The 11,161-nt window shown below is 34.1% G+C and overlaps 1 pseudogene; it reads right to left on the reverse strand.

Annotated features, from left to right (window-relative positions):
* Positions 1-1,644: 1,644 nt before the first annotated feature.
* On the reverse strand, positions 1,645-7,177 carry LOC100797669 (senescence-specific cysteine protease SAG39-like; annotated as a pseudogene).
* Between the last annotated feature and the right edge of the window lie 3,984 nt (positions 7,178-11,161).

An 11,161-nucleotide genomic window follows, 5' to 3' on the forward strand; every position in this document is an offset into this window, starting at 1 on the left:
TCAGATTTAAATTTCTTTCAACTTCTGATTATTTTTAAAAGTTGAAATAAATATATTAAACACTAAAAATCTAATTATTCTTTTAAAAAAGTGAGTTTTTTTTTACTAAAAAAAGGTATAAGAAACTGTCCTAATAACTTTTAATAATTTATATTTAACAATACTTTAAAAAAGAAATTCTTCCCATTGCAAAACAGTCAATTTTACATCTTACATGGCTATGATAGCCTAACCCAAATATTACAAGAAGAGCAATAATACGTCAACCATTCTTTATTTTAAACATTCCACCAATTTTTTTTTTTATTTTTTTATATCTCTTTTCTATCGCATCATAAATTCTATATTTAAATATTTTTTTCCTTCATATAATTTAGTGTTTTTTCCATTTTTATTTTTATAATTTTTTCATTTTAGTCATTCCAAAATATGTCTGTCTTACTTTTCTTCTTTAAAATACTTTAGATAACACTTTAAATAGTGAAAAAAAGACATTATCTAAAGAACTTTAAGGAAGAAAATCAAATTAAACATAATTTACAGGGATTAAGCGAAAATAAAAATTTTACAAGAACAAAAACAAAAATTACTAAATTATAAGGACAAAAAATATATTTAAATCTAAATTACTCAACCATATATTATTTATATATATATATATATATATATATATATATATATATATATATATATATATTATTTCTCTCTTTAGATATTAGATAACATTTGAGGTGTTTATCAAACATTTTCCATTAAAAATCACTTCTAAACTTTTGATACCAAAAGGAATAAACCTAAATATAGGAACCTTGAATGAGTCAAAGAAAGCGATGGCCTATATAATACTACAAAATTGATCCCCATGATTAAAAGCCAAAAGGCCAGGTAAAGTCTGTTTGAGACAAAATTAAACTAAGGGCTGAAGGAGAAAGGTAAACCAATTATGTATAACTTTCAAAAGTAAGAAATGTTGTTAGTCCAACCTGGTAATTAAGAGTGAACAATAAATATTTGCGGTCAAAAGATATTGCATTGCCCTAATTAATTACAGCATAACCCGTACAACTTTGAGCTGTTAAAGTATGCTGTAATCTGCCAACTTGGCCGGCTATAATTTTTTTTTGATATAGTAAAATTAAAAATAAATATCAAAAGATTTATAACAATTTACACATACTTTTTAATTAACTGAGTTAAATTCTCCTTTGATAACTTGGCCTATCATAAGTTTGAGTCAAGTTGTATTCATAAAAATCAACCCACCTTAATTATAAGTAAAAAGGAGCCGACTCAGTTAGAACGCACCTTACTCGGGGTAGCATAATCCTTGCCAAACGCGAAAAATTAAGGAAAGTAAGAATGAGCTAGATAAAGCCTTATACTTAGTTACTTACCTTTCAAATTCAATAGAGCGCAGAAGATACAAATACGAGAAATAAAAGTTTACACGCAATATCTTATTCTCCGAATATTCATACTAGCAATATCTTATTCTGATTATATATGGTTGAAATAAAAGTTTACACGCAATTTTAGTACTAGCACAACCTATGCGTGCATATACGATTATTTATTTTTTGGTAGATGCGTGCATATATACGATTATAATGACCTTTTAAGATTTATATGAATTATCAGAACACATTAAGCGATTGGATAAGAGGCATTTGAAGCAATTCCACATAAGCCTTTCTTGGAATGTATGTCTCGCTTCATCCTTATGTACCCTTTCTCACCCCATGCAGTGCTCCATGAATTTTTTACTAGCCAATACTTAGTACCATCATGAAGTTTACCATAACCAACAACTGTAGCAGCATGGTCTAGATGAGTTCCACAATTTCTTGCATTAAAAATCCCACTTGAGTAAAATTTGTAAGCAGGTGCTCCAGCATCAATATAAACTGATACTGGTTGATTTGCCACAGCTTTTAGGAGTGCCTTTTCACTATTATTAGAAGGAACTTTCTCATACCCTATATTCCGTGCCACACCATGAGTCTCCTTCTTAACCTTACAACTTCTATCTTTTCCTTTGTAAGGATAGTATGCTTCACTTGTTATTCCACCTTTATTGGCAATAAATTCAAAGGCATTTTCCACAAAACCACCATGGCAAGCTTCACTGTCACCTCTAACACAATCTACTAGTTCTTGCTCTGATAGGAACACCAATTCACCTATAGTTATTTGATGGAGACTCTCGATTGTAGCAATTAGAAAAAAACCCAAGTCCCACATTGGCTAGAGATAGTCTCAAGATAGAGTTTATAAGGTGAGGGCAACCCTCACCCTATGAGCAAGCTTTTAGGGTTGAGTTAGGCCCAAATTTCTTCTTGGTATCAGAGCCTATCCTAGATCCATTCAAAAGGACCATGCACCAAACCCAAAGAGTGTTGGGCGTGAGGGGGTGAATTAGAAAAAAATAAGTTAACTTTCATTCAATGATAATATGGCCTTCTTTTCGTTCTTCTTCTTTATATGCATGGCAGGTTCTTTGATGGTATCATCATCTGCTTCTTGTTTTGTTTGTTCATTTTCTCATCATGAGTAACAATCAATCACATCAAGATCAATCCTTAAATATACACAATCCCTTCTATCTTCATCCAAGAGAAAATCCTGCGATTGCATTGGTTTCTCCAATGCTTGATTCAGCAAATTACAACTCATGGAGTCGTTCAATACTCACTGCATTGAGTGCGAAGAACAAGGTTGAGTTTGTCGATGACTCAATTAAGAGATATGCATCAAATCATGTACTTCTCGCAGCTTGGAAGAGGTAAAATAACATGGTGGTCTATTGGCTTGTTCATTCAGTCTCACCTTCAATTAGACAGAGCATACTTTGGATGGATGATGCTCGAGACATATGGAAAGACTTAAAGTCAAGGTACTCACAAGGTGATATGCCGAGAATTTATGAGCTACAATAGGATATGGCATCCATTAAACAAGGTGATAATACAATAAGTGATTATTTTACAAAATTGTGAGTTATTTGGAATGAATTAGAAAGCTATCAGCCTAGTCCAATTTGTACATGTGACCCAAAGTGTATGTGTGATGCTCTTGGTAGTGTTATAGAAAGGAAGAAATAGGATCAAGTTATGCAGTTTCTTTGAGGTTTAAATGATCATTTTGGCATTGTCAGATCCAATGTACTAATGATGAATCCATTACCTAGCATATCACAGGTCTTCTCATATGTTGTTCAACAAGAAAGGCAGATCAATCGCAGTGATATGATGGGAAACACTAGTCTCATCAATGCAGCAGGCTCACTTTCATCGAAATCATGTACCTACTATGGTAAGGATAATCACACAGTGGACAAATGTTATAGGAAAAATGGTTTTCCTCCAAACTATACTTAGGAGGAAGAAGTAGCCGAGGAGGCTCTGGCAGAGAGAGTTCTGATGGGAAAGGAAGCAAGGTTTGTACACATAGTGGATTCACAAATCACATTGTTGATGAATGTTACAGAAAACATGGATATCCACCTGGACATAAGCTTCATGGGCCTCAAGGATCAAATGTTAACAATGTAAATGTTGTGAAAGAAGAAGGTGATGGCCTTGTTCTGGAAAGAAGTCAAGAAGTACAAAATGATGAACTAAAGCTGTCTTCTCAATATTATAAGGCCTTGATGACACTGTTGCAACAACAACATAACTTAGCTCACAACAATTCACATGTGAATCAAATTGGTACAATCACTGGTTCTGTTGGTTCCAACAATATACAAAAAGGTAAAATTTTATCTATCACTTGCAATATAAGCAAATCCAGTCCATGTGAATGGATTCTTGATTCAGGAGAAATTGATCATGTCACAACCTTTTGTATGTGATACTTGTTAAAACAATCATACCCTATTCTCACCTTAAATAAACATATTGTATGTGATACTTGTTACCATTCAAAACAGAAAAGGCTGTCATTTTTTAATAGTGATTCTTATGCCTCTTGTGCCTTTGCTTTTATACATATTGATATTTGGGGACCTTGTAATGTGACTTCTATGAATAGTTACAAATATGTCTTAACTATAGTAGATGATCATACGAGGTTTGTTTGGGTTTTTCTATTGCATTCAAAGGCTGAAACACAATCTCATTTAAAGAACATTGTTAATTTTGTTGAAATACAATTTGATACAAAGGTAAAAACCATTAGATTAGACAATGGCTCAGGGTTTATTATGAAGCAATTTTATGGTGAAACAGGAATTGTTCATTAAACCTCATGCATTGAAACTCCTTAGCAGAATGGGATTGTAGAAAGAAAACACCAACATTTACTTAATGTTACACGATCACTCTTATCTCACTCTAATCTTCCTTCCATTTTTTGGTCTTATGCTCTAATTCATTATGTTGTTCTTATTAATTGTATGCCTACTCATTTTCTTGGCAAAAAAACTCCATATAAAAAACTGTATAGATCCATCTATGACATTGATTCTTTAAGAGTTTTTGGTTGTTTGTACATGTGCTTTACTAGTACCTTGACTGCCAACAGAAAGAAACTTGATCCAAGAGCTGCTAGTTATATTTTTCTGGGTTTCAAATCTAACACAAAAGGATATGTCACCCCAGATCTCAAAAACTAGAGTTGTTTCTGTTTCAAGAAATGTCATTTTTTATGAGGATTGTTTTCCTTTCACAAATCATAATAAACTTGATCCAATCACTATTCTACCTGTACCTACTTCTTCATTTCATGATACCAATGATCAATTTGGTGATTTTAATTCTTAATCACTAACTGATCATATCATAGATGGATCTAATGTCATTGATTCTAACTCTCCCACCTCACAGAACAACTCTCAGGTCCCTAGAAGATCCTTGAGATAGGTACATAGGCCGAGAAAATTTAAAGACTTTCAAATCACTTATCCATCATTAATTGTAGCAGTCACTCTACAAGTAATTGTCTTTATCCTATCAGCTCTGTCCTTTCCTATAGCAAATTGTCTTCCTCTTATCACAATGTTGTTTTGTCTTTCACACAACAAGCTAAACCTCAGTCATACAATCAAGTCTCTAAAGATCCTAATTGGATTGAAGCCATGAATGCAAAAATCAAAGCATTAGAGCTAAAAAATACTTGGATTCTTACTAATATTTCCAAGCATAAGATTGCTATTGGATGCAGATGGGTTTATATGATCAAGCACAAATCTGATGGATGCATAGAAAGGTACAAAGCCAGATCGGTAGCTAAGGACTACACTTAAATACAAGGGTAGGATTATTTGGACACTATCTCCTGTGGCCAAGCTAACTATAGTTAAACTTTTATTGGCTTTAACTGCTATCAATCAGTGGCATCTAAAGCAATTGGATGTGAATAATAATGCCTTCTTACATGGTGACTTAAATGAGGAAGTGTACATGGTTTTTCTCGAAGGTTTGCAAGTAGATAAGCCAGGACAGGTTTGTAGGCTCCAAAGGTCTCTATATGGCCTGTGACAAGCTAGTAGACAATGGTATGCTAGATTATCTTTTTTTCTAAACATCTCATGGGTACAAGCAGTATGCATCTGATTACTCCTTGTTCATCAAACATGGTTCCAAGACCATTATTGCTTTACTAGTCTATGTAGATGACATTGTTTTGTCTGGAAATGACTTGATTGAGATTCAAAGCATTACTCATTTATTGGATAGTGCCTTCAGAATAAAAGATTTAGGTGACTTAAGGCTCTTTCTAGGTTTTGAGGTAGCCAGAACACCTACAGGCATTAATCTCTATCAAAGAAAATATGCTCTGGATATACTTAATAACAGTGGGATGCTTGGTTCCAAACCAGTGTCCACTCTTTCCGACTACACCACTAAATTGCATTAACATTCAGGATCTTTTCTCTTAGATGATGACACATCTTCATACAGAAGGTTAATCGGAAGATTGATTTACTTGACTAATACCAAGCCCGATATTACATATGATGTACAACATTTGAGTCAATTTGTTGCTCAACCTACTTCGCTCAACCTACTTTTGCTCACCAACAGGCTGCCTCAAGAATCCTTTGATACATCAAAGGATCTCTGGGTGCAGAGATCTTCTTACCTACTGATAGTAATATCCATCTGAAAGGTTTCAATGATTCAAATTGGGCTGGTTGCCTTGACACTAGAATATCTCCCATTGGTTATGCCATTTACATTGGTAATTCGTTGATCTCATGGAAATCTAAGAAACAAGCAACGGTTTCAAGAAGTTCGTCAGAGGCTGAGTATAGAGCATTGGCAAGTGCCACTTGTGAGCTGCAATGGCTTACTTTCTTGCTGGAAGAGTTTAAGGTACATTTCCAACAACCTGCTACCTTGTATTGTGACAATAAGTCTGCTCTCCACATAGCTGCAAATCCCATTTTTCATGAGAGAACAAAACACATTGAAATTGACTGCCATATAGTTCAAGAGAAGGTGATGACTAGGCTTGTGAAATTGCTTCCTATTTCCTCTGCAAATCAGCTTGCAGATATTTACACTAAAGCTCTGCTGCCTGGTGTTTTTCAATTTTTGTATTCCAAGCTAGGCACGTCTAACATTCATTCCTAGCTTGAAGGGGGCTATTAGCATAAGTTATCATGTAACTAGAGTTAGAATTAGCTTAGTTAGTTAGAGTGAGTTAAAGTTAGTTAGTTACAAGTTAGTTACTCTTGTAACTAACTACAAGTTAGTTAATCTTGTAACTAACTATATAAACTGTAATATTTAATCATTGTAAGCTAACTTTCATTCATTGATAATTTGGCCTTCTTTTCATTCTTCTTCTTTTAGTTTTCTCTGCAAGCTTCCTCTGTAAGCTTTTGTATATCCATGGCAGGTTCTTTTACTGTCTCCACCCCACTTGCCTTTTTCTGAACATTAATTAGTAAAGCCTTAAATTCTTCATCATGAAGGTCCACAAATTGGTTAATGCTAAGGTTGAAAGGTTTGTCCCCAGCAGCATTGAATGACTCAATGAACTGCACATTGTTTTTGAATACTTGGAAACGTTTCTCCTCAACAGCATCCTTGTAAACCTTACCATATTGTGCAATCCATTTCTCATGTCTCTCAGATCTAATGAGCCCACGAGACATTACACGGGATATCCACACAGTGAGAATGAGGAACAGAACTAAAACATAGTGATTTTGGCTAACTGAACTCATCTTGTAAATCGGGTATAGAGTAGATTGTTGAAGTGTTTGTTACATAGACGAAGAAAATGGGTTTAGTTTGCAGCTAAGGTAGTGAAAACTACCACAACTAATTTATAGTGGTGAACAAGGGGCTCTTTTCAAGTTCATCAACATGTGTTTATTTTTCATAGTGCACCAAATAGTAGCTAGTGATCTCAATTAACCTTTTACTTTCAATTCTAATCAGATTCTTACTGAACGAAGTGTGCCATGCTAATTTGTTGGACTCACTCGGTAAAAATACTCTTGCTTTTCATGAAAGATAATAACTCGAAGCTAGAATAAGAGATACGAAAGTAGGAATTTTGGTATCATGTTTGTTTGTCTATGGAGAGAATATGTGTGTGTTGAATAAGAGTGGGTGGAAACGTAGTGCTATGTTAAATCCCTATTTTGCACTAGTGTGGTCACTTTGTAGTTCATTTTCTGCAAAGACTACATCCGTGCTAACAACAATCTTGCAAGTAGTGGGGTCCCACAAATTCACATAGAATCATAATAAGAAAGGATGTTGTATTCCAAGAAGACGAGAAATGGGATTAGGATAAAAATATATGAAGAAGCCATCGTATGTGAGTATGTGACTTGGATTGTGGTGAAGAGTTAGAGAGAGTTTTGTCTACAGTGATCTTCACTGTCTTGAACAAAATCACCTCCTTAAAAATTAATATTGCATTTTTAAAAAAATATTTTATGCATGTTAAAAGACTACGATGAACCCAAATTTGCAGACTCAATGATCACAACACCAAAAATACCTTTCGGCTAGCGGCAATATATATGGCTGCTAAAATATTTAGCTGCAATTAAATTAAACTGGCGTAATCTAGGCTGCTGAAGCTTTTACCGGTGATATAGGTGAGTGCCGCTAAAGACTGATTATTGTTATATAGCTTGAACTAGCAAGGTTTTACAGACTTAGGCCAATATGTAGCAATATTTTTCAATAAAAAATTTCCGTTTCAAGGAAGAAATCATTACAAGATTATGAAGGAATAAAAAAAAAATTAAAAGAACATTTCACTGAAGCTTGAACTAGCAAATAGTGGCAGCTAAAAATATATATTTATCGTTCCTGAAACTACTGATTGAATCAAACCCAGAAACTAATTCATTGTTCCACAATCACAGATCTTTCACGCTGGGATACGAAGCAAACCAGACCATGAATCAAAATTGAAAAAGAAAAGAAAAAAAAATTCCAAATCCAGGAAAAAAAATGCCACAACCACGCTGGGATCAATCGCTTTGAAGCTTCCTCATCGATTATTGAGGGTGTGGCTGTGATGGTGTGCAATGGAGACAGCCTAGAAAAGGGTAGATGTTAAGATTTTGACAAGAATACCAAATCGCTCAAGTAACACAATGATAAGTAAAATGTCGTTTCCACAGGTACTTGTGTGATTATTGGGTAATTAATACTAAGAGAAATTAAATAACCAAAATAAAGACAATTGTAAAAAATAAAATAAATGAGAAGAGTAAGAGAAATTAGGTTAGGAATTCTATCAAACACTTGATATACTTAGAAAATTAAAGTAATTTCAATTAGAGAAATCACAGGGGCTTAACTTTATTGGTCCTCCTAACATGCAATGATTATATATTCCTATTTTATTAAGCTTGTATTATCATTAATATGATATTTTATCCCACCTTAATTTCTTAAGTGAAAGAACATAAGTCCCTTGAGTAATGATTTATTGATGTCCAATACTTTTTATCCTATCCCTAGGCACCAAAATTATTGGGTGTTTCCTTCATTTTACCATTCAAAAGAATTTCTCAATTATAATTAAATGAATAGAATCATGTAAAATGGTGATCAAACCAAAAGCAAGCATTAGGCATAGAAGAAGATCAATAACAATGCTTTATTGAATAAAACTAAGGTAGAAATTACATTAAACCTCAACAAAAGAGAAATTAGTTGCTACCATGGGAGAGAAGCTCTTGATGGTGAAACAATGAAAGATTAGTCTCAAAGCATCCAAAGCCATCACACACACCTTGACTCCTTTTTCTCTAGATCTCAAACATACAAAGTGTCCAACCCTATGCTAAAAGTAATGTGTATGACATAAATATGGACTCATCTTTCTAAAAATCTGCATCTCTTAAATATTAGCTTTTTTTCGAAATGGAGGAGGAGATTCCTTCTAGACACCTCAAAAGACCGATATGTGCTAGGTCGTGTCAAGGTTCCTTATCAATATATACAACTGCAGAGTTTCAAGTCAAAAAATAAGGTGCATGCACATTGGGAATTGAATCTTTATCACTAAGGTTTAGGTGGTTTAAATGCAAAGTGGAAGATTGCATTTTACTAGATGAACCTTAGTTGAATGGATGTATTGGAAGTTTTTTTTGTTTCAACTTCCAAGAGAGTTTATTTATCATAATTGGTGGTAATCTTCACTATAAATAGAGAAGAGAATTAGTAGAGAAACAGAACACATGAAGAGAGAGTGTGTGAGAAGAGAGATTGTGAAACAAAGTCACTTTGTTGAGAGAAAAGTATCTTTGTGTGCGAGTGTTATCATTTCTTGTAATCATTGAGTGGGGTACTTGAGTTTGTAGAGTGACACACTATGAAACCGAGTGGACTAAGATCCAAAGGAGGGCTATGAGCATGATTCGATTAGTCGTTGCTCTCGAGATAAAACACAATGTGTGAAAGGAGACAACATCGAAGGCCTTGTGGGAGAAGCTTGAGAATATCTATGCGTCAAAGTCGCTAACCAATCGCCTTTGTTTGAAGATGAAGTTGTATCAACTCAAAATGGAGATGGGAAGAGATCTCCATGACCACATCAACAAGTTCAATCCACTAGTAAGTCAATTGTTGAATACAGATGATAAAATCTCTGATGAGAAGCAATCCCTGTTGTTTTTGGCCTCACTACCAAGGTTCTTCAAAGCTTTGGTTCAAACGTTGCTTGTGGGAAGATCAACTTTGAATTTGGATAAGGTGACTGTCGCTCTTAGAGAAAATGAGATAATGATGAGAACTGAAAATGTTGATAATGAACACAATGCAATAGTTATAGTGGAGTCTGAGCGGGGGAGAAATCATTCAAGGAGACATGATGGGCCAAGAGGAAGATCAAAATTGCAATCGCGTCCACAATGAGATATGAGTAACATAGAATGTTACTATTGTGGTGAGAATGGTCATATGCAAGTGAGGTGCAAACAAATGAAGGAGAACTTGAAAAAATTAAGAGATATGAACAAAGATGGCACCAACTCCCAAGCTAATGTAGTAAAAAGTGTTGAAGATGAAGATGATGTGTTTTTGGCAACAAACGATGAGGTTGCTAAAACAAAATGAGTGATGGATTTTGCTGCCTCAAAGCACATTTGCAGAGATCGAAAGATGTTTGATACTTTGAAAATCGATGGAGAATTCAGCCATTTCAAGTTAGGGAATGGTGGAAAAATGAAGGTTGAAGGCATAGAGAGTGTGAGGATGAAGCTCCATGATCGTGCTATTTGAACTTTCTTAAATGTGAGATTTGTACCTTATGTTGTTGTCAATATGATTTCTATGGGGGAGATGACATCACAAGGGTACCAATATGTTGATTCAAAGTAGGGATGCAAAGTGTATAAGGGGAGACACTTGGTGTTGTAAGGACAGAAAAATAGAGGTAACTGTTAACTCGTTAGCAAGTGCATCAAATTACTCACAAGTAATAAAGTACTTGGAAGTCCGAGTGTTGAATCCACAGAGACTTTGTTTGTACTTAGATTGATGCAAACCCAATTTACAAGCAAGAGATAAAGAATTTAAAATAATAGATAAAGAAAGATAGAAGATAAGGTAAAGATTTAAAAGAAAAGATAAAAGATTTAAAGATAAAAATCGAAAATAGAAAAGATAAAATATTTAAATTAAAAGATGAAAAAGATAAAAAAAATAGAAGATAAAAAAGATAAGATAAGAAAATT

This window comes from Glycine max, chromosome 6 (assembly GCF_000004515.6).
Source record: "Glycine max cultivar Williams 82 chromosome 6, Glycine_max_v4.0, whole genome shotgun sequence".
Lineage (NCBI taxonomy): Eukaryota > Viridiplantae > Streptophyta > Magnoliopsida > Fabales > Fabaceae > Glycine > Glycine max.